At 40.8% G+C, this 26,247-nt stretch overlaps 1 protein-coding gene across 10 annotated transcripts in view; it reads right to left on the reverse strand.

The window, feature by feature from the left end:
* GGACT (gamma-glutamylamine cyclotransferase) overlaps positions 1–26,247 on the reverse strand; it is a 47,384-nt gene that overhangs the window by 18,270 nt on the left and 2,867 nt on the right. For 5 of the 10 annotated variants that reach the window (XM_045055531.1, XM_045055499.1, XM_045055529.1 and 2 more), the window contains exon 2: positions 25,879–26,052. The gene's annotated coding sequence lies outside the window, so the exon portion shown is untranslated. Of the gene's footprint in view, positions 1–10,940; positions 12,591–13,506; positions 19,712–25,878; positions 26,053–26,247 lie in introns of those variants that run through there. The other 5 variants (XM_045055509.1, XM_019829120.3, XM_019829110.3 and 2 more) reach the window with 3 other exon arrangements.

Consider the following 26,247-nt stretch of genomic DNA (forward strand, 5'->3'; position numbering starts at 1 on the left):
CTGAGAGGTGACATCGTAAGATTTGTGTTTTAAAAAATTATCTAGTGTAACCCCAGTGGAAGACTGCTTGACATATTCTGATCAGCACTATTTATAATAACTCAAATGCAGATACTACCCAAATGTCCCTCAACAGTAATTAAAACAGGCTAATAAAGTGTGGTATACTGTGGAAAACTCCACAGCAGTGAGAACGAATGGACAACTACATGTAACAACATGGATGAATCTCACAAGCAATGCTGAGTGACAGAAGTCAGGCAGAAACAGCACATACTGTATGACTGTATTTATAAGAACATGAATAATAGCCAGACTGACCTCTGCTGCTGGATGTCAGGACAGTGGTTACTGCCAAGGAAAGACGTGAGCACACTTGATTTGGGTGCTGTTTACACGGTGTGTTCCTATTATGATTCCTATCATGCTATATGATTTCCACACTTTTCTGATGTGTTATACTTTCATAAAATTGCATTTTACATTTTTAAAACACATACAGTAACAGAGTAGAGGACAGACTTCCAGGAAGGAGGAAAAGAAGAATAAATTAAGCCTAAAGTTTGCAGAAGGAAGGAATAACAAAGATCAGGGCAGAAATAGAGGCCAGAAAAATAGAAAACATCAATGAAACTAAGAGCTGTTTTTTTTTTTTTTAAGATAAAATTGACAAAACTTTAGCTAGACTAAGAAAAAAAGAGAGAAGACTCAAGTACATAAAATCAGAATAAAAAGAGGAGACATTACAGTTGACACCCAGGAATACATAGGACCACAGGAGACCCCTATGAATAATTATCTGCCAACAAATTGGACAACTACAAAAAACTGATAGATTCCTAGAAACATACAACTTATTAAGATAGATTGGCGGAGAAACAGAATATGTGAACGGACTATTAACAAGGAAGGAGACCAAGTCAGTGATCAAAAACCTCCCAACAAAGAAAATCCCAGGACCACATGGTTTCACTGAATTCCACCTTAATGCCAATCCTTCTCAAACTCAGCCAGAAACTTGAAGAGATGGGAATACTCCCAAACTTATTTTACAAGTCCAGCATTAACCTAATACCAAAGCCAAATAACAACACCACAAGAAGACTACAGACTCATATTCCGGATGAATACAGATGCAAAAATTCTTAACAAAATATTAGCAAACCAAACTCAGCAGCACATTAAAAGGATCATACACCATAATCAAGTGGGATTTATCCCTGGATGCAAAGATGGTTCAATACACACAAGTCAACAAATATGACAAATATGACATTAATAGAATGAAAGATAAAATCATACGATCATCTCGATAGATGCAGAAAAAGCATTTGACAAAAGCACAACATCCTTTCACGATAGAAACTCTCAACAAACTAGGTACAGAAGGAACATACCTCATCATAATAAAGTTTATATATGACAAACCCACAGCTGACAACGTAATAGTGAAAACCTTAAAGCTTTTCCTCTAAGATTAGAAAAAGACAAGGATGCCCACTCTCACCAGTCTTATTCAACATACTACTAGAAGTCCTGGCCAGAGCAGTCAGGCTAGATGAAGACATAAAAGGCATCTATGCTGGAAAGGAAGAAGTAAAACTGTCTTTGTATGAAAACTATACATTCTTGTATATAGAAAATTCTAGAGAGTCTTCCAAAAAACTGTTAGAGCTAATTAACAAAGTTAGTTAAGCTGAAGAATACAAAATCAACACAAAGAAATCAATTGTATTCTATACAATAATGACAAAATATCTGAAAAAGAACTAAGGAAACAATCCCAGTCACAAAAGCACCAAAAAGAATAAAATTCCTAGGAATAAATTCAACCAAGGAGGTGAGGGATCAGTGCACTGAAAACTGTAAGACTTTGATTAAAAATAATTGAAGACATGAACAAATGGGAAGATAGCCCATATTCATGGATTGGAAGAATTACTATTGTTAAAATGTCCATATTACCCAAAGCTATATATAGGTTCAATGCAATCTCTATCAAAATCTCAATGGCATTTTTCACAGAAATTATAAAAGACAATCCTAAAACTTGTACAGGACCACAAAAGACCCTAAATAGACAAAGCAGTGCTGAGAAAGTAAAACAAAACTGGAGACATCACACTTCATGAATTTAAAACTGTACTACAAAGCTACAGTAATTAAAACAGTATGGTAGTGGCATAAACATAGACACATTGACAGTGGAACAGAATTGACAGTCCAGAAATAAACCCCAGCATATACAGTCAACTAATATTATACATGGAACCAAGAATACAAAATGGGAAAAGGACAGTCTCTTCAATAAATAGAGTCAGGAAAACTGAACAGCCACATGCAGAAAAATACAATTGAATACTTACCTTACACCACTTCAAAAATTCACTTGAAATGGATTAGAGATTTAAATTAAGACCAGAAACTTAAATTCTCACAAGAAAATACAGGGGAAAAGCTCCTGGACATTGGTCTTATCAACAATTTTTCAGATATGACACCAAAAGCAAAAGCAACAAAAACAAAAATCTGTGAGACTACATCAAACTAAAAAGCTTCTCTACAGCAAAAGAAACAATTAGCAATGAAAAGGCAACCTATGGAATGGGACACAATACTTGCAAACCATGTATCTGATAAAGGGTTAATATCCAAAATATACTTAAAAAAAAAAATGCCTACAACTCAGTAACAACAACAAAACAATCTGATTAAAAAAGGGGCAGAGGAACTGAATAGACATTTTCCCAAAGACATACAAAGGGCCAATAGGTACATAAAAAGGTGCTCAACATCAGGAAAATGCAAATAAAAACCACAGTGAGAGGGGCACCTGGGTGGCTCAGTTGGTTAAGCATCTGACTCTTGTGCTCTACATTGACAGTATGGAGCCTGCTTGGGATTTTCTCTCTCTCTCTCTCTCTCTGCCCCTTCCCAGCTCATGTGCTCTCTCTAAATAAATAAACATTAGAAAAAAACTATAATGAGGTATCACCTCATACCTGTCAGAATGACTATCATCAAAAAGATGAGGTAACAAAGGTTGGCAAGGGCTAGAAAAAAGGCAACCCTTCTGCACTGTTGGTGGGAATGTAAATTGGTACAGCCACTATGGAAAACAGTATGGTAGATCACATGAGGTCACAGAAAAATTAAAAACAGAACTACTATATGATCCAGTAATCCCACTCACAGGTATATATACAAAGAGATATCTGCACTCCCGTGTCACTGCACTAACTGCAACAGCCAAGATACAGAAACAACCTAAATGTCTGTCAACAGATGAATGGATAAAAAAGATTGTATGTGCATGTAACATATGGAATACTACTCATCCATGAAAAAGAAGGAAACCCTGCTGTATGCAACAACATGGATCAACCTTGAGGGCATATTAAATGAAAGTCAGAGAAAGACAGAAAGCCAAACTTGTAGAAACAGAGAGTAGAATGGCAATTACCAGGTGCTGGGGCTGGGTGAAATGGGGAGATGTTGATCAAAGGGTACAAACTTCCAGTTAGAAGATGAATACATTCTTGGGATCTAATGCACAGCACTGTGAATACAGTTAACAGTACTATATTATATATTTGACAAGAGAGATCTTAAATGTCACCACAAAAAAGAAATAATAGGGATGCTTGGCTTGCTCAGTCAGTAGAGCTTGCAACTCTTGATCTCGGGGTCATGGGTTTGAGCCCCTCATGGGTTAGAGATTACTTAAATAAAAATTAGCCTGGGTGGCTTAGTCGGTTAAGTGTCTGACTCTTGAATTCGGCTCAGGTCATGATCTTTCAGTTTGTGAGATCGAGCCCCACATAGGGCTCTGTGCTGACAGTGTGGAGCCTGCTTGGGATTCTCTGTCTCTCTCTCTCTCTCTCTCTCTCTCTCTCCTCTCTCTGCTTCTCCCCCCCCCCCCTTGTGTGCGCTTTCTCTCAAAATAAATAAACATGTAAAAATAAGTAAAACTTAAAAAAAAAATTAACAACATGTGACATGATAGAGATGTAAGCTGGTACTATGGTGGTAATCATATTGCAATATATAAATGTATCAGATTGGGGCACCAGGGTGGCTCAGTCAGTTGTTCAGCTTCGGCTCAGGTCATGATCTCATGGTTCGTAAGTTCAAGCCCCACATGGGGCTCTCTACTGTCAGCTCAGAGCCTGCTTCAGATCTGTCTCCCCCTCTCTTTACCCCTCCCCCCACTCGCATGTATGCATGCATGCTCTCTATCTCAATAATAAACATTAAAACAAATAAATGTATCAGATCAACACACTGTATGCTTAAACTTATATGCCAATTATATCTCAACAAAGCTGGAAAAAATATCAATGGAATTTCTTTCTGTAGTAATGGGAATGTTATAGAATTAGACAGTAGTGATGGTTGTACAACCTTGTTAATATACTAAAAACCACTGAATTATATGCACTTTGATATGGTGAATCAAATTTGATTAAATCAAATTTGATATGGTGAATACCATAAGGTATGTGAATTCCATCTCAATAAAAATAACTGGTTAAAAAAATCAGTTGAACAGAATAGAGAGTCTAGAAGTAGATAAAGGTACCAAGGTAATTCAAGAACGGACAGTCTTTAAAACAAAAGGTACTGGAAAACAGGATATCCATATTAAAAAAAAAAAAGAATAACTCATCTCATTCCATATACTTAACTCAAAATGTGTACAAACTGTAAGAGTTACAATTCTAGAATAAAAGCTTTTGATAGGACACAAAAAGTACAAATAATAAACAGAGAACATGGATAAGATGGACTTCATCAGAATCAAAACCTGCTCTCAAAAGGCTCTGATGATTAAATGGAAGGGCAAACTCAGACTGGGAAAAACATCTCCAAAACACACACAGATAGACCTTGGAGATACTGCGGTACGGTTCCAGATGACTGCAATATAGCAAACATTGCAATAAAGCAAGTCAAATGAATTTTCTGGTTTTCCAGTGCATATAAAAGTTATGTTTACACTATGCTTTATATTAAGTGTGCAACAGCATTATGTCTAAAAAACTGTACATATGTTAATTTAAAAAATACTTTATTACTAAAAAAAATGCTAACTGCCTGAGCTTTCAGCAAGTTGTAACCACTGATCACAGATAACAAATACAGTTCTCCCTTGAACACAGGTTTGAACTCTGTGGGTCCATTTATAATTGAATTCTTTTGGAGAAATACAGTACTGTAAATGCTTTTTCTCTTCTTTATGATTTTATTAATAACATTTTCTTTTCTTTAGCTTACTTTGTCGCAAGAATACAGTATGTAATACATATAATATACAAAATATGTGTTAATCACCTGTTTGTTATCAATAAGTCGTCTGGTCAACAGTAAGCTATTAGTAGTTAAGTTTTTGGGGAGTCCAAGTTACATGCATACTTTGGGCTATTTGCAGGGGGGCTGGTGTCCCTAGCCCCCTCCATTGTTCAAGATTCAGCTGTTTAATATTAATAGAAAAGATTAAAATATTGCAATAATTACCAAAATGTGACACAGAGACATGAAGTGAGCAACTGCTATTGGAAAAATAGCAACTGTAGACTTGCTTGGAACAGGGCTGCCACAAACCTTCAATTTGTAAAAACAAACAAAAAACCACACACAAAAAAACACCTAATTATCTGCAAAGTGCAATAAAACAAGGTATGCCTGGATATATTTGATAAATTACTTATATCCAGAATATACAGAGAACTCTTAAAAATCAGGAAGAAGAAAAACAACCCAATTAAAACTGGGCAAAAGATTTAAACACTCTGATATATGAATCTCATAAGCACATGAAAAGATGCTTAATATCATTAATCATTAGAGAAATGCAAATAAAAACTATAGTAAGATACCATCATAGAATGGGTAAAATTGAAAAGACTACTGATACCAAGTGTTGACAAAGATGTAGGGCAACTGAAACTATACGTTGCTTTTGGAAAAGAGTGCAGCAACTTTGGAAAACAATCTTAAACAATTCAAGATATGTTTATCATACAACCTAGCAATCTCACTCTTGGGAATATACTCAAGATGAGTAATTTCATATCCTGCATGAAGACCTATATATGAATGTCTACAGCAGTTCTATTCATAGTAGGCAATAGCTGGAAATAACCCAAATGTCCATCAACCCGAGAATGCATAGACAATTTGAGGAGTATAGATGTAATAATACAGATAAATCTCAAATGTATATGCCAAGTGAAAGAAGCCAGATGCAAAAGGCTATGTGCCATATGATGAGTGTCCACTGACATTTTGGAAAACACAAATCAGAGGGGCAGAAAACAGCAGTGGCTGCTCCGGCTGGGAGAATAGAGGAAATGGACTGCACAGGGGCATGAGGCAACCTTCTGGGTTCATGAAAATATCTGTATCTGCTTATAGTGGGGAGCACATGAGTATATACATTTGTAAAAATTCACTGAACTGAAAAAAAATTACTGAACTTCAAATATTAAATAGGTGAATTTCATCTCATATAAATCAATAAAGCCAACTTATTTTTTAAAGGCCTGCCAAACATCAGTATTTGTACAAAGCCCCCTTTATCCACTCTGATTGTACTTGCTTTTTTTTTTTAAAGATTTTTTTATTTTTAAGTAATCTCTACAACTCAGAACCCTGAGATGAAGAGTCACATGCTCCACTGATTGAGCCAGCCAGGCACCCCTGTACTTGCTTTTTTGCAGTATGTTAGGATTCCATAGATTTTAGGCCTTATCTTTGCCAAACTGATTTATCCATTCCTCTGCCTCAATTTCAATGAAGATCACTGAGAAGTCTCTTTACATTCTCGTTTCTTAGCTTTTACCCAGGGGAGCTTAACTCAAGTCTCCATCTGGAAACAAGATGGAATTGCCCTGGGTTCAAGTTCTAGCCCCATCAGGACACCAGGATTACCCATTTCCTGGGTGAGTGAAAACCCTTCCTCAGCCAGGCCCGTAAGAAGATTTAATAAGGATGTGGAGCACCAGGTTTGGCCTCAGGCACAATGCCTGTTTCTACTATTTTCACCTAGTGATCCTCTCAGTTAAGGACCCATATCTCTGCCACCATCACCTGCCCTCATTAGATGCCTGTGACTTGCCTGGGTTTTTCGTTATAGATAGTTCCATTTCTTCACATAATCTATCTTTGTTCTCCCAGACTCTTGTATGAGTTCTGTGTGTATGTGTGTGTTCTGGGACACAGTGTCCTAAAAAATACAGTGCAGCTCTTCTCTAAAGCATTAGGGCACGTGACCCAAAAAGACTGACGTACGTGTGGGAGAAATCTTTGCTGTCCAGAATGTCTCCGACAGCACATGCTGTACCCCCACCCCCACCTCCTCCAGGGCTGGTGATTGTGGAGGATCATTTCATCACATGCACATGCCCCCAGAGCACCCACCACTCACACACTGTCTCATCTACCCAGTCCCAAGAAACACCTCTTTTCTCCCTAACTTTTGACTCTGCACCCATAGGTAAGCTCTTGGCTGCACTCACCTGTCTCATAAACATTAAAATTCCTGGAGGAACATTTTAAACTCTGTTTCAGTATTTCAAGTTACATTTCTTATTAACTCACCATTAATGATCTAAACCTCCTTGAGCTCACCATTAATTATCTCAACTTCCCTGAACTCTGTTTTATATTTCCTTTTGGTTCTCATTTTCTCATATGAGCAAAATTTCCATATTAGTTACCAACTGCCCAGGAGAGTTGCTTATTCCTGAGTGTTAGTGAGAGGTAAGACCCACCTTTTGCTCCATTACTTCCATTTCTGACCCATTTTAGAGGTTGTGTTAGCAATGAGGGCTCTCCTGAGACACGAGACCTATTTCAAAATGTGATTTTTAAAGGCCAAGCATTCTCCAAGTGGGTTCCCTTTTGCTACCTTCAAAACAAAAGCAAATCTGTGCAATAAATATTCCCTTAGAACTTAGCTATGCTGCTGCCCAGAGGTGCTTTTCACACTTGACTCCGGGCCTGAGAGGGCAGAAGTGCTGAGAGGGCAGAAGACTGGCTTCGGGACCAGACAAGCCTGGGCAGTGACACTGGCAAATGACCAAACCTGTGGCCCTCAGTTTCCTTCTCTGTCCAATCACACAGCAGCACTTCACAGAGGTATGGTGGGCATCCCCCAAGATAACCCAGGTAAAGCACCCAGCACAGAGCCTCAGGTGTGTGTGTACCCAACCAATTGGAGTCAGTCTGGGTTGCTGTAACAAAACTACCACGGACTGAGTGATTAATAAACAACACACACTTGCTTCTCACAGTTCTGGAGGCTAAAAAGTCCGAGATCAAGGCCCTTGGCAGATTCAGTGTCTGGTGAGGGCCCGCGTTCTGGCTCAAGGATGGCATCTTCTCACTGAGGTCTCACACGACAGGAGGGCCAAGGGAGTTCTCTGGGGTCTCTTTGTAAGTACACTAATTCCATCAGGGGGCTCCACCTTCACAACCGAATCACCTCCAAAAAGCCCTACATCCAAATAGCATCACATTGGAGGTTTAGATTTCAACAGATGAATTTGGGGGGCACACAAACATTCAAACCATAGCAGTGTTATTTTGAATGAAATAAACAAATAGAAAAATATTAGTTCTGCCCAAGAGATCACTCTCCATAGTCTCCCTGCTCTGAGAAAATACTGGAAACAGGCTTACTGCCTGGGGTCCTCTTCCGGGCTGTGTGACATACTGGGACTCAAAAGGACTGGATTGGGGGGAGCCCCTGGGGGACCTCACTTAGCCTCACAGGAGGGAAACGCCCATCTTGCCCACCTCACTGGCTCTTCCATAATGTTCGAGTTACTGGATGCACACAGAAGCACTGTAAAATAACTTTTCCATAAAATGACAAGCCCTGCCCACCACCCGTGTGGTCCTCCAGTTGCACACACTTATCAGCAAATACTCTAGGTGTTCTATTCAACTAAGTTCAGGGGAGGTGACATCTTGATTTTTATTCTCACACATACACTTTAGTTTTGCAAGAAAAGCAACACTTCCTTGCATAATCACCATCCTCTCCAAATCTGGTGTGAATAATAATCACGGCCGGCACTTAACACAGAACTTACAAAGATTCAGGTATACTTTTAAGCACTTTACATATCTGAACTGATTTAATCATCACAGAAACCTATGAAGTAGGCACCTTTATTTCCATTTTACCCCTGAAGAAGTGGAGACAGAGGGTGTGAGTAAAAAGTGTTGACTTGACCAAAGTCAAATAGCTAGTAAGTAGCAGGGCTGGGATCTGGATCCAGCTGGTCTGACTCTGGAGTTCAGGCTCTTAACTACCTAGAAAAAAGTGCTCCTATTCCCTGCCCTGGCCCCATGACACACTGAAAAATAAAGCAGAAGTAAATGGTTATTTGTCTTGAATTGCAAGGGTTATTTATCTTGAATTATGATCTTGATAAATCATATGTGCTATTACAGCCTGAACTGTGCCCCCCCCCCCCCCCGCCCAATTCATATGTCGAAGTCCTAGTCTCCAGGACCTCAGAATGTGACTGTATTTGGAGACAGACCCTTTAAAGAGGTGATTAAATTAAAATGAGGTCGTTAGGGGGGGCCCTAATCCAGTCTGACTGGTGTCCTTGTAAGAAGAGATTTGGACATCAACACGTACGTACAGCCACAGAGGAGAGACCAAGTGAGGACACAGGGAGAAGTGTTTTGTTTTTTTCCAGTTACTTCATTTTTACTACTACACATTTTCAGCAAACAAATCAAGGTGTAAACAGGATTTACTTCACATTATTATCTGGATCTTTGTCAAATAAACAGGAAATTCTCTTTAAATAACCATCTTACTGCCCCGCAAATGAGAGCAAACTTGCCTGCATATTACAAATGAGTCATAAGCCAAGGACAGAGGCCTCAGGAGAAGCCAACCCCACCAGGCCTGGATCTTGGACTTTCGTCCTCCAGAACCATGAGGAAGAGACTTCTGCTGTCTAAGTCTGCGGTGCTTTGTCACAGCAGCCCACGCAGACTCAGGCAGTGTGGATGTGAGATCCACCTTCCCCTCTGGCCTCCACGTGATGAGCTCACTTCCCTCAGCCCCCACTGAGTCCACTGGGACAGGCACACTGCCTGTGTGCCAGCCCCAGTATCCAGTCTAACTCAAACTGGACTCCCTGTTTTCCTCTCCAAGGTGGATCTTCTCCCAACTCTCTCCTTGACCGGCATCAATTCCAAGTCTGTCCCCTCAAAGCAGCCGCATGCCACCCTCCTGTCCACAGCCTCTGCCCTTACCCACCTTCAAACAGCTACAATGCAGATCATTACTCTCCTTTCAGGAGCCCTAGCCCCTGCCTTCACCCCTGAGCCATACCGAGCTTCCTGAGGCCAAGCTCAAGGGCTGCAGGCTGTGTCCTGACAGGGTTCGGGGTCCAGACACCATGTGTCCCATCTAGCTGTTTGCACCCCTACCCTGTAACTCTAGCTTGCTGCCCTGCTGCTGCTCCCCAAAACCCTCCCCAGCTTAGCGTCCCCCGAATCCTAACCTTTTACTGCTACCTGGACCACACTTACACCTTCCTGCTCAAATCCAACCCAGCCCTAAAATCTCAGCCCAGACCCTGCATCTGTCCCAAAGCCTTCTCTGCTTGTATCTTAGTGCCCCAGTCACATTCTGCCCTACATTTCAGTTATTTTCGCTCTTACTAAATTTCTGAAGGACAGGTGACACATTTTAACTTGTTCCCCATAATGTGTGGAGAAAATTAATGAGTATTTTTGCCTGGTCCTGGGAATTCTCAATTAGCCAATTTCTTTTGTCTGTTTTGATCAGACAGAAAGAAATGACAACAGTTTCCAAGCAGATATTTAGTTTAAAGCTGCCTCCTCTGACAACAGGAGTTGCGAGGATCATTAGTTCACTAGACACACCAGTGTTGTGTACTTACTGCGGACAGAGAACGCAAAGAGGATACGGGCCCCAGAAGTGGCCACTTGCTGCGCTGGGTCTGGACAGAGGCACTGGGCATCCACCCAGGGCTGGCTGACACCGGCCGGCTGTGAGGACACAGATGTGAGCTATGCCCTCAAGCTCAAAGTCCAGAAGAAAGGTGGGGCATGTGCTCAGAGAACTCTACAGTGGACAGTGGTGTGAAAACGAAGTAGTGAACAAGATCTACTGACTGTTATGGGCTGAATCTGTACCTGCCCCAACCCGCAGCCAAATTCATATGTTAAAACCCTAAACCCCCAGCACCTCAGAATGTGACCATATTTGGAGATGGTGCTTTAACCAGGTCATTGAGTTAAAATGAGGTCTTCAGAGCCTTAATCCAGTGTGACTGGTGTCCCTATAAAAAGGGGAAAACTGGACACACAGACACCAGGGACACTTGAGCATAGAGGAAAGGCCATGTGAGTGCACTAGGAGAAGGTGGCCATCTGCCAGCCCAGGAGACACCCCTCAGGAGACACCAAGCCTGATCTGGACTTGTAGCCTCCATGCTCTCTGTTGTTTAAGCCCCCAGTCTGTGAAATGTTGTTACAGCCACCCTAGCAAACTCCTGTCAAACAACTCAAATGATAATGCGATCTACGATACAACGTGGATGAAGCCGGAAAACATCCTGAGTGATGGAAGCCAGACATGAGGTCACACGTTGTTTGATTCCATGATATGGAACACCAGGATGGGCAAATCCACAGACCAGGAAAGCAGATTGATGGTTGCCAGGGGCTGAGGGCAGTGAGAAGTGACTGCCGAGCATACAAGGAGTTTTCTTTTCAGGTTGATGAAAATGTTCTGGGAACTACATGGAGATGGTCGTACATTGTTATGATAGTGCTGAAATGTCCCTGAATTCTTCACTTTAAATTTTATATTATGTGAATTTCACCTCAATAAAAAACTCTTAAATTAAAAAAAAATCTTTAAAGAGAGACACAAAAAATACACTATTGGAATACAATGTGTTGAGTGACCAAGTGAAAGTGCTGGTACAGAGGGTAATGAAGAACAGAAAGGGACAGAGGAATTCTGCTTGTGATTTGGACCGTGAACTGACCCTGAGAGGAGGGCAAAGGTCATCCTGAGAGTGACAGGAGGAGAGTGGGAGGGGAGGCATTCCCTGCGGGGGAGATGGGTGGGACCTGGGTCCCCAGGTAGGAAGGTGGGGCTGCCAGCAGCCCAGGACTGGGCCTGCTTTCAGAGGATGGACAAGAGGAGTCTGGGGTCTGCAAAGTGGACTCGGCTGAGCTCCCAAAACATGGGAAGTTTCAACGTATCTGTTCCTGGGCCCCTTCCCTGGAGAGTTTAATGTAGCATGTCTGAAGTCGGGAACAGGAACCTGTATTTATAATAAAATACAACATTTCTGAAAGCTCTCTAGTGATTAATCTTTAGGGAAACCATTTATTTCCCAGTGAGTCTTCCCCATTTAAGGGAAAGGTCTTTCAGGGTTTTTGCCCCCAGCTTTACTGAAGTATAATTGGCGAATTAAAATTGTGTGTATTTAAGGTGTACAATGTGATGATTTGATACATGTACTCATTGTGAAATGACTACCACCATCAAGCTAATTACCACATCTGCCACCTCAGAGTTATCGTGTGTGTGTGTGTGTGTGTGCGCGCGCGTGTGTGTGTGTGGTGAAAATATGATCTAGTCTCTTAGCAAATTTTAAGAATACGATACAGTAAAATGATAGTCACCATGCTGCACGTTAGCTCCCTAGAGTGTATTGATATCACGGCTGGAATTCTGTGTCCTCTGACCACCACCTTCCATTCCCCTCTCCCCCCAGACCTTGGCAACCAGCATTCTACTCTCTGCTTCTATGAGTTCAACACTTTCAGAGTCCACATATAAGTGATACTATACAGTATTGATCATTCTGTGCTTGGCTTATTTCACTTAGCATAACATCCCTAGGTTCATCCATGTTGTTGCAAATATCAGGATTTCCTTCTTTTTTTTTTATGGTTGAATAATATACATATGATATGAATATAGTATACATAATATGAATGATAGTACATACATAAAATTCCATTATGTTATATATATATATATATAATTCCATTTGTTTGTTTTTTTTAACGTTTATTTTTTTTTTAATTTTTTTTTTCAACGTTTATTTATTTTTGGGACAGAGAGAGACAGAGCATGAACGGGGGAGGGGCAGAGAGAGAGGGAGACACAGAATCGGAAACAGGCTCCAGGCTCTGAGCCATCAGCCCAGAGCCTGACGCGGGGCTTGAACTCACGGACCGCGAGATCGTGACCTGGCTGAAGTCGGACGCTTAACCGACTGCGCCACCCAGGCGCCCCTTTAACGTTTATTTTTGAGACAGAGAGAGACAGAGCATGAACGGAGGAGGGTCAGAGAGAGAGGGAGACACAGAATCTGAAACAGGCTCCAGGCTCTGAGCTGTCAGCACAGAGCCCGACGTGGGGCTCGAACTCACGGACTGCGAGATCATGACCTGAGCTGAAGTCAGCCGCTCAACCGACTGAGCCACCCAGGCGCCCCTATATAATTCCATTTGTAATGGAATATTATACACACTTTATCATCTGTTGACAGACACTTAGGTTGTTTCCATATCTTGCCTACTGTAAGGTCCTTCAGTTTTATGCTGATGCTACTGTAGAATTACTAACTTTTGGGTTAAAGAGGCTTCATTATTTTTTGTACACTATAAAAACACTGATTCACAAGATTTTCTAGAAAAGATTTTTGCTTAACCTTCAGCTATATGGAAAGTTCAATTAACCAGAAAAACAAATTTTCCAAATATTAAAGATTTCACATGTATAGAAACCTGTATCTTTTAAAAAATAAAATGCTTCAAGTGTCCAAGTTACACAAAAAGGAAAACAAAATACATAAAAGTAAAGATGATATAAAAAGATCTCAAGATAACTAAAAGGTGGTCTTTTCCAAGTTTAATACACATTAGCCCTTTAAATTGCCCCATCATTTTTATGTAACTATGAAACTGTTTCCTAAACACTATTACTGAATACAAATTTTCTAAGAGCATCATGTTTTCACTCACTTATGATTCAAGGTCAGCCTTAAGTGCAAGTATTAAGCAACAGGAATAACCATTTTAAACATGTGGAATAAATTCCATTTTTAACTTTCAACACCTGGTGTCAGCAGCATAACACAGTACAGGGCTATACAGGCTCTGTGCTGGGTGTGCCCCAGGGTGGTGGCAGCCAGCCCTTCATGGGGGACAGAAGCAGGGTCCCAGTTCACACCTTCCAGAAGCATGACTTTACTGCTCTCCCAGATGGCCGCATTCCCAGGAATCACTCAGGGTTAATGGATGGTCTCTATGCTTGTTTTTAACTTTGAACATAATGATGCTAGGAAAAGACTAGAGTGAAGTAAACCTGAAATACTTTTTCTCCACATACAGGGTTTCACAAGTGATGGCCTGTCTACCTCCCCCTCCCCAATCCTATGACCCTGTGCCCACTACTTATGCACATCTACTTCCCCAATGTGCAGGTAATCTTGTTTACGTTGGCTTGCTGACGACACACCTGAAATACAAAATCCAAAATCTCTGTGGAAACATCACTCTTTAAAGTAACTGGTTGGTGTTCAGGTCAAACTTCAAACAAAGGGGAGATGTCAGGAAGGAGAAGCCATCCTTCAGATGTCCTCAGTAAAGATCACAGCGTTGACCTCCAAGAGGGATCCGCTAGAACTGTAGAGCCTGGTACAGTTCAGCCTACCCTCAAACCCAAGCAACCTTCATGTGTCATTTCACTACCAAATAACAGTGTGGGTGGAGAACATGTGTGAGATAAAACTGAAGGGATTACAGCCGAGCTCCCACAGCCTGAGCATGTGCTTTAAAATGAGGTAATGGCCCAGCAGCTCCCACTTGTTTCCTGGCAGCAAAGGGATCCTGCAAAGCCCTCTCTGCAGAAGCTGGTTTCCACCCACTGAAGTCCATGAACCAATCTGCTTAACAGCAAGTAATAAGAAAGCATTGGTGTTTTTTCAAACAGCAGGCATCTCATCACAAGTTTCTGAAGATGATGCCTGCTGCGGCTGGGTGCACACACATAATCTGGAGGCATCGGCACCGCCTGGTGACCTAAGCCCTCTTTCCTCTCACTCCAACTGCTCCCAGCTACTGATGACAAGGCCTCTCCTTGCCCACATGGATGGCCACCTCCTAAATGGTCTCACTGCCCCAGGCTTGCCCTCACCCCCCCGCCCCCCGCAACCTGCAACTGCATGCAAGACCGTGCCCCTCCCCGTTTCCCAGCCTGGGCTCTGAGGGGCCCCCTCAGATGACCCTAATGATCCTCTCCCCTACTGACAGTGTCCCTGTGTGATTCGTGCCCCTTGTGCAAAGGCTAGCTTTAGTGACTTGATTCAAATGAACACAATACAGAGGATGTGATGGGATGTTACTTCTGAGATTAGGTTTTAAATAGACTGTGCCTTCCGTCTGGAGGGCTCTCTGGTACACTCTTTTCCTCAGACCCCTCGCTGTCACGGAAGCCAGCTGCCACGCTGTGAGACTCCCTAAGGAGACACCCGTCTGGAGAGGAGCTGAGGTCTCTGCCGACAGCCAGAAAGGCCCCAAGGCCTGCTGGCTGTCACATGAGTGAGCTCAGATGCTCCTCCAGTCAGCTGGGAGATGACCACAGCCCCAGCCCACACCCTGTCTGCAGCCTGCTGAAGACCCTGAGCTAGAGCCACGAGCCAAGCAGCTCCCAGATTCTCACCTGCAGAAAATGGGGGATAATGCATGTTGTCTGCAGCCACTGATGTTAAGGATAATTTGTTATGCAGCTCTAGACAAATTCTAAAGGGTCAAGCCTAAGTTTCTGCACGTGGCTCACGCAGGACAATCAGTGTCCAGCTGCATCTTTCTCTTCAGCCATATGTAGGCCATACCTTACACTGCTCTGCGGCAGGTATAATCTGACCCCCTCTTTGCTCATAAGGCTGCCATTGCCCCTAAGGAACTTCTTCCTTCCTCAACATGCTGCCTGGCAAAATCCTACTCATCCTTCAAGGTTCACAGGTCACTTCAAACATCATCTCCCCTGTGTAATCCTCCCTTGTGGGCAGAACTGTTTCTGTCGCTGAGTCCTAAGAATGCATTTCCTTGCTTTCTGGCACAAGATGTTCCACATTCATCTTGGACTTTCTCTGCCCCAGGCCTGGAACCAGCCATTTCTGCAAGGAGCCCTAGTTTCCACCTGTTAGTTGGTATTTAGAAGCCAAGATCTAGGTGTGAGGTGTGCTTATTGTTCTTGCAGTGTTATCTGCCCAAGAGGCTCCCTCAGTAGACTATGTACACATATATCTATATATCTATATCTATCTATACACACACACACACACACACATATTTATATCCATACGTATTGAAAACCATGAGTTCACACTCACACACCTGACCCAATCCATACCACCACACGGTTCATCCTAGTTCTTGACATTTCTGTACTGACAACTCCCTTCAACAGTGGCATAGCTGGCTCATATGATCTTTGGTACAGTTAATTACATGATCAATCCTTCCATATGTAACTAATTTCCAATTTCAGTCACAACCATCTTCCCTGCACATAAACTCTCCTCTTGCCGCTCAGGCTCTGACAGCCCACATTGAGATAACCCTCTAAAAGGGCAGTCTACTCACCCCACTCAGCCTGGGACTCCCCGTGCTAGGTTTAGGGGTGGAGATGGTGACTTCTTCCCTTTATGGGAGGGGCTGCAAAGGTGCCCTGCACAGGTGCACACACAAGAGAATAGAAAGAATTTGTGGCCATTTGTGTAAGCCAGCACACCAGGCTCCTCGGTGTCACTGCTAACAGATGCCTTCCATTCTTAAGGTCCTCTTAGGAGAAAAGATGGCTGCCATTACACTGGCCATAATATCTTCATGCGAAGTAATAGGAACTATGAAGGGCAGGGTGAGGAACAGGAGCAACCTCACGGACTCAGGTTTCTTTGCAAAACTTGCCAGAAGTCTCACACATTTCTCCTTCCTGTTTTTTACCATAACTTGAGGGACATGGTCACTCAGAATAAAACTGCAGATCAGGAACTAAGGAAGGAGACATTGGACATTTGGTGGTGACCACAATTTCTGCCACTCTCATTTTCTTTATTTACTGGATAACATCCTGCTTTCAGGAATTATTGAAGGCCTTGAATGAATCTTGGAAGCATTCCTGAGCCTCACCTATCACTAGGCTTGTAAATTACCAATGTAAGTCATCCTAAGTGCACAGGAACTCTTAGAGAAGCTTAAGTGGCTGCTCGGATGCTATACCACTACATCTCTGTTAGTCGAAAAACCCCATGTTGCAGTGGGCCTTTCCAAGAGCTTACTGACTCACCAAGAAAACCACCACCTATGAGGACATTTTATAACCCTTTACCTGTGAAAAAACACTATGCAAGGAGCAGATCAAAACTCCAAACCCAAGCAGCACAGCGTTCAAGAGAGGTGGGGGCAGAAAGTGGTGAAAACGGTCCTAGCTATCTGCCACATCAAAGGAAAGGGAGAAAGAAAAAGGGGAAAATAACACATGGAAGATAACCTCAGAAATGGGGGGACTGGCACAAGAGAACCACTCTTTTGGAAGTCCTAGGAAGGTTTATTTTGCAAAATGCCCCAGGAGGTAAGCCTTGATACATTTCAGATGAATTCATCTGAATCGATGCTGTTTCTCTGCAAGGAAAACCCAAAGACTGTTATTTAGTGGAAAGGCACTACAGAAGTGTTTCTATTTATAAATTATTGTAGCAGTGTAATCTTGATATTGTTCCAACATCTTTCAGATCATAGATGTATAGTGTTATTTCTGAAAGCAGGAGAAAGTATGGTATATGTTGAACACATCTGAAACAGACATGTTTCACTTTGTACTCAGGTAAAACTCTGCTACCTTTTAGCTATGTGACCTTGTTCAAGGTGTTTCATATCTCTGAACCTCAGTTACATCAGGGATACTAAAGCACACCTCAAGGGTTAATGTATGAAGATTATATGAGATAACGTATATAAAAATTCTGGTACACAGTGATTTTAATAAGTATTAGTCCCCTCCCAAGAGAAGGGTAAATCACAGAATTACTGTAAGCACTAAACAATAGAATGGATCACAGATACAAAAGTGCCTGACATACAGTTTGTATGTTCGATAAATGTTAATTCCTTTTTTAACTTACTCATCCACACAAAAAGCTATATCCTAGTTATTTAGCATGGTTGAATGGTGTTTTTATAATGAAATTTAACCTTTTATGCATGTAAAAACTGTATAAACCCTCTCTGCATTAGTAAACACTGTATACTAAAAATGCAGCATATCCTTGGTTCATTGCAGCATTATTCACAATAGCAAAGAAGTGGAAGTAATCCAAGAGTCTGTCAATAGATGAATGGAGAAGTAAAATGTATCTACATACAAATATTCAGCCTTAAAGGAAAGAAATCCTGTCACGTGCTACAATTTGGATTCGCCTTAGGAACATCATGCTAAATGAAAGAAACTAGTCACAAAAAGACAAATACTGTATGATTCCACTTACATGAGGTACCTAGAATAGTCAAATTCATAGAGACAGAGAGTAGCATGGCGGTTGCTAGGGGCAGGGGGAGTGTAGGGGGTTGCTGTCTAATGGGTACACAGTTTCAGTTTTACAAGAAGTAACAGTTTTGGAGGTATGTTGTACAACACTGAATATACTTAACACTATTGAACTGTATACTTAAAAATGGTTAAGATGGTAAAGTTTATGTTATTTTTTTAACCACAATAAAAATTATTTTTTAAATGATGTAACTTGTGAGCTTTCATAATAATGCAAGATCGTCACACTGATTAATTATGGACTGTGCTACAGATAGCCTATGCAGTCTGCTGCCCAGAGCTGAATCTGTATCGTGCCTCAGGAGTTACTCTAGAGTATGCTTTCTTAAACAAATATATAGGATATGTTAGGATTCAGCTGCTAATGGAAAAAGTGGAACTTCACATCTTTTGGTACATAATATGTGCTATTACCATCAGAGAATTGTAAGATGTGAAAGCTGGAAGAAACTTATAAAATAAAAGGTAATCAAACTAAATGATTTACCTAAGGTCATATGGATAGTAATTATGAACAGAGCTGGAAAGAGAAAACATCTCCTGATTCCCCCTATAATCCTCTTATACAACCAACTCAGCTCTCCAGAATTCCTCACCTCTGAACTTCACTATTTAATACGCTGCCACCAGGGGGCAGCAGGTGTATTAGTCTGGTATTCTAAAACCCCAATTTAAGACCCCAATACCCGTCTATTATCCCTTCCTCCACTTCCCCATATATATGCACATTTATAGGACCTTATTAATGTCAACAGGAATAAAGTTTAAAGAACATCTATAATAATTTTTTTAAACAAAATAAGGACTTGGGTCCAATGGAGGTAACAACCTTACTAATCCTTCATTATTTTTTATTTATTCCAATCCAAATTCCAATCCAACTACTGCATTAGTTTTAAACCAAAAATGACTTAGCTACAGAAACTCATCCCATTTCTATACATTTTGAACTACATTTCCCTAATATTTGGCCTCTTAGGTTTCATACCACAACAACCCCTGAAGCCCATCTGGCAACTTGTCCTCCATCTTTTTTCTTCACATCAGGCTCAGTTCTTCTTTCTAATGCCCCTGCATTACAAAGGAAGGTCTGTCAACAAGTCTAAGCAACTTTTCAGAAAGGAAACAGGGAGATTCTAGATGACAGTAATTTCCACTGTTCAAATGATACTACCAACCTGAAGCTCAAACTACGGCAGCTAATGGGTGAGACTTGATAGGGCCATCTCATAGCAATGACCTGTGCACCCTGAGACTTCCCACAGTTTCATCTAATTCAAGGAGTGAGGGACAACAACATTAGCAGTGACATTTAGGTACTTTAATCTAGGAAGCAACTGCACACTTTCAAGCAATAGAGACCAGTGACTATGGTCCCTAAGTCATCCAAAAAGAGGCATATGATCTTTATTTCACAAATTTCAAATGGTTTTCTTCCCTGAGCTTAATACGGTTAAATTAAAAAAAAAGTATTTAAAGGCAAGTTTTCACTACTGCTTCAGATACATGGGAGCAGTCCATTTTTATTTTATTATTTTTTATTTTTAAAATTTTTAAGTTTATTTATTTATTTTGAGAGATAGAGAGAGCACAAGTTGGGAAGAGACAGAGAGAAGGAGAGATGGAATCCCAAGCAGGCTCTGCACCATCAGCGCAGAGCCCGATGTGGGGCTCAGACTCACAAACTGTGAGATCATGACCTGAGCTGAGATCAAGAGTCAGACGCTTAAGCAACTACACCACCCAGGCACCCCAGGAGCAGTCCATTTTTAAACTACAACAGTGTTCACTGTAGTTAAAAGGCATTCAAAGAAATTACTCTTTACTTACGTCCAGTTGTCTCATGTAACTTACTATTCACTGAACAATCTAATCTAGCATAAAATTGATGGCAAAAGCAGTCATGGCACTATCGGTTACTATTTGTAAAATAGGAATGAGACACACACAAGATGCATATAATGAAGGGATCACTGCAAAACGCATCCTGCATTCAGACACTATTCTGTTAATCTTTGCCAAATATGATGATTCAACTAGTGAGACTTAAGAAAGTCTCCTACCTAAATAACATTCTGGTTTTAATTATTTTCCATAGAGAATATTTACCACATTTAAATATGGAATATCACCAGAAAACCAGAAATAATTATTTTTATAACAGGTATATAAAATAAATTTAATTATTAAAATGGTCTATTGTGCTCAAAAATCTGAAATTAAATAATTAAAAAAAAAACACACCTATTAGGTGGGCTCAAATAAAAAAAAAAAACTGATAGTATCAAGTGCTGACAAAAATATGGAGCAACTGGAACTCTCGCACATAGGTGGCTGAGATGCAAAATGGTCGGGATACAGCCACTCTAGAAAAGTTTAGCAGTTTCTTCAAAAGTTAAGTACACACTTACCATATTACCCAGCCATTTTGCTCCTGGGGATTTGCTCTAAAAAGATGAAAAATTTCGACCACATAAAAACCTATGTACAAATATTTATAGCAGCTTTACTCACAATCTCCCCAAACTGTAAAGAGTCCAATATCCTTCAACAGTGAATATACATAAACTGGGGTATGTCCGGAAGATGGAGTACACTACCCGGCAATAAAAAGAATACACACATGGAAGAACCTCAAAGACGCTGTCTGAGTGAAAGAAGGTAGTCTCAAAGGTTGCAAACTATTTAATTTCATTTATGTGACATTCTAGAAAAGGTAAAACTTATCAAGATGGAAACCAGATCAAAGGTTGCAGCAATTAGGGGAAGAGTGAGGGTTTGACTTACAATGGGTCAGAATGAGGGACGTTTTGGTCCTCTAGTAGTTTTTGTTTTCTGGCTTTTTTTTTTTTTTTTTTTTTTTTTTTTTTTGGTGATGGAAATGCTCTGTAATGTAAAAGGACTGTGATGATGGTTACATGATTTAATCAACTTTAAAACTCAGAATTATACAACAAAAAAGGCCAATTTTACTTTATATAAATTCTAATAATAGTGAATGAAAGTATGAGAGTATGTGACTACTCTAAAACAGAGTTAAAAATAAGAGGGAAAAGTAATAAGAGAACTCTGAATTAAGCTAATGCCTGGAATACATCAATTATTTATTAAAAGAGACTTAGGAGATGTATAAATCAAATACAATGAGTGGGCTTTGTTTTGACCCTGGTTTGAATAAATCAACTGCACATACCTTTTTAGGCAAATGGGGATATTTTAATACAGTATTAGAATCTATAGCAATACCACCCTGAATACGCCCAATCTCATCTAAATACATTATTGGAAGATATTAAGGATTTTTTGTTCATTGTTAGGAAGGACTGTAGTTTTTTAAACTAAACTTAAAAAAAAAATCGTACTAAAATAGTGATAAAATGGCACAGTTTCTGGTATTGGCTTCAGAATTCTTCAGAAGTAAGCAAATAAACAAAAACTCAAAAAAAAAAAAACAAAAAACAAAGGGAGAAGGGCTAATGGAACAAGTGTGGCAAAGCCAGGATGGTGCATGCATTTCTGATGCTGTGTTGCTTCATGAAGGTTTACTGTATTCTACTTTTGAGTATGGCTGGAAACATTCATAATAAAACACTGACAGAGAGGGAAAAAAACAAACAAAAAACCAGTGACTTCGTCTTTGTAAATACTCCCCAAAATGCCATTTAACTGTTTTTTATTCACTTATAAGATACACTACAGTTGACCTTTGAACAATGCCGGGGTTGGGGGCGTGCCAACACCCTGTATTTGAAATATTAGAGTATACCTTCTGACTCCCAAAACTTAACTACTAATAGCTTCATGTTGTCCAGAAACCTTAGTGATAGCATGTGTCAATTAGCACATATTTTGTATGCTGTATGTATTATATACTGTATTCTTACAATAAAGTAAGCTAGAAAAAAGAAAATGTTATTTAGAAAATCTTGAGGAAGAAAAAATACATTTATAACACTGTATTTATTTTTTTAATAAGGCTGCATATAAGCGGACTCACACAGTTCAAACCCATGTTGTTCAAAAGTCAACTGTGATTTCTCCTTATAGTTTTTATTAGGCTTTTATAATCTGTATCTAACTTTATAGAAAACCAAATTGAGGCAGAAAGAGTAATTTAAAACAGGCAGTTGTGATTCTTCTCACAAATAAGGGCTCAATAATGGCATGAGAAATGGCTTAAAGACTGTTTTTCAAATCTCATTTAATACTCATAAATTAGTAAAACCAACCTAAGATGTAGAAATATTAATGATTTTCACGAACTTCTCTGCTGCATACTCCTAAGTGCAGGTGACAACAGCAGGAGGAGGTAATTAATACTCAAAAGTTTAAAAACAGATGCAGTAAATATGAACACAAGGAGAATCAGAATAGGAGAAGTTCTTATTTATTCTTTGTCACTCCAATTTATTCTGACATAACTCAAAATATCAGAGTCCCAAAAACACTGTCAACCGACTGGAAATTTCTTTCTTACTGGTGGCCTATTATGTGGAAGATACTATGGGGGAATTAAAAGGGGAAGGTGTGGTTCTCATCTAAACAGAGTTAATATATGAGAAAATACTAAATATTTTAGCATGAATTCTGTTTAAAATAGTCTGACAGTGTTTAAGGCTAGTGGGCAAAGACAATTACACAGGCAAAAATAGCAGAGAAAATAAAGGTTAAAGAGCTGCAGCGGGAAAAGCCTCCTGCACAGGCAGGAGTGACCTGTGGGAAGGGTGGGGCACAGGAGTGGATCAGGGTTCTGACAGCTGTTCAGTGGAGCTCCCAACGATGGGGGACATCTCGCATGCAGGCCTGTCTCCTGTCAACCAGAAGCCTCTCTCCCCAATGCTGAAGGAGAGGCCCCAAGAGTCTCAAGTCACCGCCTCAGCATGGAAGAGCAGAGGCACCACACCCTGGAAATTATTAGCGCCTGGTAGTAACTGACTGTCCCAAATGTCTGACCCTGAAGCGCCTACTGCAGCACAAGGTGAGGTGACTCAATAAAGGCCTCCCAAAGGTCCCCAGGGCCTGTGAACATGTTACCTTGCATGGCATAAGGGACTTGACTGATGTGATTAATGTTAAGGGCCTTAAAATGCAGAAATTATCCTGGATTATCCAAATGGGCCCAATCTAATGAACATGAGTCCTCAAAACTGGAGGAGCTTTCCTGGCTGGGAGCAGAGGGAGAACTGTGACCATGGTGGAAGGGACAAAGGGACGAAATGCTATCTCTCAAGGTGGAGGGAGGGGGCCCGTGAACCAAGGAATGTGGGCAGCCTCTGGAAGTGGGAAAAGGCTAGAAAACAGACACTTCCCAGCATCTCCAAGAGGGGACACAGCCTCACTGATGCCCTGATTTCAGCCCAGTGAGACCCGTGTTGACTTCTGACCTAAAGAACCATAAGACAAGTATCTGCGTTGTTTTAAGCCACGAAGTTGGTGACACCTTGTTCTGGTGGCACTAGGAAACACCTCTCCTAGTCTCTAGGCCTTGGCCTGTGACCCCACCACCCTCTCACTTCACCAATGAAGGGCACTTTCATTCGATTTGAAAGACAAGATGTTCCTGGGGCACCTGGGTGACTCAGTCAGTTGAGTATCAGACTTGATTTCATCTCAGGTCGTGATCCCAGGGTCATGGGATTGAGAACCTTGTCAGGTTCCATGCTGAGCAAGAATCTGCTTAAGATTCTCTCTGTCCCTCTCCCCCATTCGCATTCTCTCTCTCTCTCTTTAAAAAAAAAAAAAAAAAAAAAAAAAAAGACAAGATATTCCACATACCACATCTCTGCTCAAAGGTCTTTTCCTCTGAAAAGTGCTCCCAAATGTCCTTAACCAGCCCAGGGCAGGTCAGGACCCCCACTCCATACACTCATTCACTCCTACACCTCTCCACCTCAGTGTCTGCCTGACTACAGTTATTCTCCTCCTTCAGAGCTTACATTTACTGAGCAACTACTAAACGCTTAATGCCATGCGAAGGAATTTTCATGGGTTTTCTCATCCAATCCTTCCAACTACTCTATCAGGTAGACATAATTATTATCCCTCATTTTTTTAAATTAGAAAAGTCAAAATCACCCAACTAGTAAGGGCAGAGCCGTGATCTGAAGCCAGGTAGTCTGACACAGGAGTTGTTGCCCTTGACCGTAACATTAATATCTGCCTCCTATGTGAGAAATCTAAGTTCCAAGATCCTGTGTACTGATTAACACAACACACCCCAGTGTTCAACACAGAGAAACTTACTAGTTGCTGAATATGAACAAATGGGGACAAAGATGATTTTCCCCTACTATTCTTTTTTTTTTTTTTAAAGAAAATTTCTTATTATCAGAAGTCAAATATCTACAGAGGTAGAATAATGGTACAATGATCCCCCAAATACCCAAATCCCAATTTCAACACTTATCAATGTAGGGCCAATCTTAACACCAACATTTAATCAATTCAATGTTACATTATCTAGTAGAAAGAGCCCCCTTTATTACTCTTCTTTTACAGGATTCCATGTTCCTAGTTATCACATGTTCATTTACCTGTGTTAAGACTTTTTAAAAAAACAATCTTGAAATGGGCAAGTCTTTCTAAGCAAAACAAAAAGCAAGGGAACTATAAAGGAGAAATTGATAACTTTTTTCCTATATAATATTTAAATTTTCTGCAGAGCATAAATATTATAAACAAAATACAAAAAGTGAGGGAAACAGGGAGCACCAGGGGGATCAGTCAGTTAAGCATCCGACTCTTGATTTCGGCTCAGGTCATGATCTCAATCGGTTTGTGAGTTTGAGCCCCGTGTCGGGCTCCACACTGACAATTTGGAGCCTGCTTGGGATTCTCTCTCTCTCTCTCTCTCTCTCTCTCTTTCTCTCTTTCTCTCTTTCTCTCTCTCTCTCTCTCTCTCTCTCTCTCTCTCTCTCCCCCTCCCATGTGTGCACTTACTCTCTCTCTTAAAATAAACATTAAAAAATTTTTTTAATGGGGGAAACAGCTGTAACATATATGACAAACGATTAGTATGTATTTCCAATGTATAAAGAATTCTTACAAATCAATAAGAAAAAGGCCAATACCACGTTATCTGGAAAAATGGGTACAGGGATGAACAGAGAGTTTCACCTACTAATCTTAAACATGAGAAAAGCAAGGACTTCCAAGTGACACTGTCAAGATACTTCCTCTGGTACTCTAGGATTTAGGAGTAAGACGCACTCCAGAACAAAGGAAAAAACAATTCTTACCCGTAGACTTGTTTCTTCAAAACCCGGTCACCTTGGAGTCCAGCACCATAGTAAGTGTGAGAGCCTACAAAGCTTTTGACTTCAGAATCCTTCCTAATGGGACGCCGGGATAAGTATCCCCACCTCACAGTGTGACCAGTAGCCCATGAACCAGGTGTCCTTCTCTCAGTCCTGCTGGGGGGATGAAGAGAAAGATGAGTGAAGAAAAGTTGAGTGTTTCAGAGACAAAGAGCTTAAAAACAAAAGCAAACCACCCAGCCCCTGCTAGATGGCATCTGAAACCCTGGGTCTGGGCCCAAGAAGGAAGGTATTTCCATTCAGTGGGAAAATGTGGTCCACATTTCCCAAGGGTCTTGAACAGAGGAGGGT

The sequence above is a fragment of the Felis catus genome, chromosome A1 (genome assembly GCF_018350175.1).
Source record: "Felis catus isolate Fca126 chromosome A1, F.catus_Fca126_mat1.0, whole genome shotgun sequence".
NCBI lineage: Eukaryota > Metazoa > Chordata > Mammalia > Carnivora > Felidae > Felis > Felis catus.